Source organism: Eubalaena glacialis, chromosome 5 (genome assembly GCF_028564815.1).
Source record: "Eubalaena glacialis isolate mEubGla1 chromosome 5, mEubGla1.1.hap2.+ XY, whole genome shotgun sequence".
NCBI classification, from domain to species: domain Eukaryota; kingdom Metazoa; phylum Chordata; class Mammalia; order Artiodactyla; family Balaenidae; genus Eubalaena; species Eubalaena glacialis.
The window spans coordinates 121,542,043-121,545,432 of NC_083720.1; the positions used below are offsets into that span (position 1 = coordinate 121,542,043).

The 3,390-nt window shown below is 39.5% G+C and overlaps 1 pseudogene; it reads left to right on the plus strand.

The window, feature by feature from the left end:
• The first annotated feature begins 1,856 nt into the window (after window positions 1–1,856).
• Window positions 1,857–2,286, plus strand: LOC133092354 (small ribosomal subunit protein uS12-like; annotated as a pseudogene).
• The last annotated feature ends 1,104 nt before the right edge of the window (window positions 2,287–3,390 follow it).

Below are 3,390 nucleotides of genomic sequence, written 5' to 3' on the forward strand. Positions count from 1 at the left end.
GAGCCCTCCTGTCTCGAGGCGGGTGGGGACCATGGGGAGCTGGAGAGCACAAGCTTGGGAGGAAAGGGCAGTTGCTACTCAGCCCCAGCCAACTGTTGCCATGTGGGAATGAAGGCCCAGTCTCTCCAGGTCAGCTAGTTTTTCCCGAAAAGCTAGAAATCAAGATTTTTTTCTGCATGAAATCTCTCCATTTAAAAAGTTGTCAACTAATTCAAAATTTCTAAAAACATTGTGTGGGCCAACAAATGTGCAAGCCAAGTCAAATAAGTCTGCAGGCCTGATTTGGCCTGCAGCCGGCCAGTTTGTACCTTCTGCTTTACATTAGAAACTCCCCCGAATTTAAAAATGCTTACCACTCAAAATGACTTGGTGACATTTATCATGATCTATGTACATTTTTTGGAGAAAAATCTTGAATAAGGCTGCTTGAATGCAAATTCTAAACAACAAAACCTGCCACTGCAGTCCTTTAGTACTACAGGGCAAAGTAACTTTTGGACAGCATTTTTCACTTCTAAATAATTGCTTTCATATTATGTAGATTCTGCCTAAATTATGTATGGATCAAGTCTTAACATCATAGTTTCTAAAATCAAGTTTATATCAGCATTCCCCCTGCCACACACATACAAAATACTATCCCATAACAAAAATGACTCCTCTTGAGGATTATTTTGGGTTCCTGCAGGATTATTATTGCTGGAAATAACAAGTGGTTGTCAAGGAGGTGGAGAAATTGGAATCCTTGTACACTGTTGGTGGGAACGTAAAATAATGCCGCCGCTATGGAAACAGTAGGATGGTTCCTCAAAAAATTAAAAATAGAACTATCATATGATCCAGCAATTCTACTTCTGAATATACATATCCAGAAGAATTGAAAGCAGGGTCTCCAACCAATAGTTGTACATCCGTGTTCGTAGCAGTGTTATTCACAATAGCCAAAAGATGGAAGCAGCCGAAGTGTCCATTTGACAAATGAATGGATAAACAAAATGTGGTATATACACACAATGGAATATTACTCAGCATTAAAAAGGAAGGAAACTCTGGCACACGCTACAACATGGATGAACTTTGAGGACATAATGCTAAGTGAAATAACCCAGTCACAAAAAGATAAATACTGTGTGATTCCACCTATATAAGGTACCTAGAGTAGTCAAATTCACAGTAACAGAAAGTAGAATGGTGGTTGCCAGGAACTGAGAAGAGGCAGAAAGAGGTAGTTGTTGTTTAATGGGTGTGTTAATTAGTGTTCTCCAGAGAAACAGAACCAATGTGATGTTTATATAGAGAGAAATCTATTTGAAGGAATTGGCTCATGAAATTATGGAGGCTGGCAAGTCCAAAATCTGCAGGGTAGGCCATCAGACTGGAGACCCAGGTAAAAGCCAATGTTGCAGTTTAAATCTGAAGGCTGTCTGCTGATAACATTCCCTCTTTATTGGGGGAGGTCAATCTTTTGTTCTATTCAGGCCTTCAGCTGATTGGATGAGGTCCACCCACATTATGGAGAGCAATCTGCTTAGTCAAAGTCTACCAATTTAAAAGTAAATCTCATCCAAAAACACCCTCAAAGAAACATCCAGAATAACATTTGACCAAGTAGCCGGGCACTGTGCCTGGTCAAGTTGACACATAAAATTAAGCATCACAATGTGTATAGAGTTCCAGTTTTGTAGGATGAAAGGTTCTGGAGATTGATTGAGTGTCAATGTGAATATACTTAACACTACTGAACTTTACACTTTAAGATGGTTAAGATGGTAAGTTTTACGTTATGAGTATTTTACCACAACTGGGGGAAAAAAAAGCCTGTTAAATCTTTCCTTCCGGCCAGCAGCACCAATGGGATGGGCAAGTGTCAAGATCTTCATATTGCCAGGAAGCTCTGCAGCCACCATCAAGACCAGAAGTGCCATGATAAACGGTACAAGAAAGCCCATTTGGGGACAGCCTTGAAGGTCAGCCCCTTTGGAGGCACTTCACATGCAAAGGGAATTTTGCTAGAAAATGTCAGAGTTGAAGCCAAACAGGTAAATTCTGCCATCGGGAAGTGTTTCAGGGGCCAGCTGATCAAGAAGAGCAAGAAGCTCACAGCTTTCTTACCCGATGATGGTTGCTTGAACTTTACCGCAGAAAACCATGAAGTTCTGGTTGCTGGATTTGGTTGCAAAAGGCCATGCTGCTGGCGACATTCCTGGAGTCCACTTTAAATTTGCCAAAGTAGCCAATGTCTCTCTCTTGGCCTTATGCAAAGGCAAGAAGAAAAAACCAAGATGATAAGTTTTGATGATGCAAACATGGTAGTAATAAACTTTCATATACAAAAAGAGTCTATTAGAGAAATTTCCTTTCACTAAATACCAAAAAAAAATTTTCATAAAGGACAATAGGGTACAAATCGGACTATATTTAAACATTAGGCTCCTGTAAAAAAAAGTTATTCATGGGACTTCCCTGGTGGTCCACTGGTTAAGGATCCACTTTCCAATGCAGGGGACACGGGTTGGATCCCTGGTCGGGGAGCTAAGGTCCCACATGCCACGGGGCAACTAAGCCCATGCACTCTAGACCCCGTGCACCACAACTAGAGAGAAGCCCATGTGCCGCAACTAAAACCCAAAGCAGCCAAATAAATAAATAAATATTTAAAGGAAAGAGTTCTTCGTATAGCAAACTTCTATAAAAAGTTGAGAGAGTAAAATTATTATATCTCGTAAAAGCTATTTCTGTGGGAAGTTAAGATTATGTATTCTAGTTATATTGCTTCCTGGGGATATAATTTTCCTCAGGCATCAAGCATAGAGAGTAAGAGAAATAGAAGCAAATGCATTCCTTTGATTGTTACTCTCAAATAACAAACTTTTCAACTGAAGTGTTGGTAAAAGCTAAACAGCAGTCAATTCATGGCTGACCATATGATAAATGGCTATAATTTTAGTATTTTGGTGAATATTGTTACGTACATAGGGAGGTAGAATTTCTTATTGGAGTCTAGTTGATTTACAATGTTGTGTTAGTTTCAGGTGTACAGCAAAGTGAGACAGTTATACATATATGTATCTACTCTTTTTCAGATTCTTCTCCCTTATAGGTTATTACAAAATATTGGATATAGTTCCCTGTGCTATACAGTAGGTCCTTGCTGGTTATCTATTTTACACATAGCAGTGTGTATATGTTAATCCCAAACTCCTAATTTATCCCTCTCCCACCCCCAGGAGGTGGAATTTGATCCATAGGATCACCAAATCCATGCTTCCAATGCATTTCAAGTAGATTTTCTGACATTTTATGTTCATACTTGGAGACTCTTCACAAGGTAAGTGGGGTATCATTAAATGACTATTCTGGCGATCTTAACTTAGTGACTCAGATTATTTG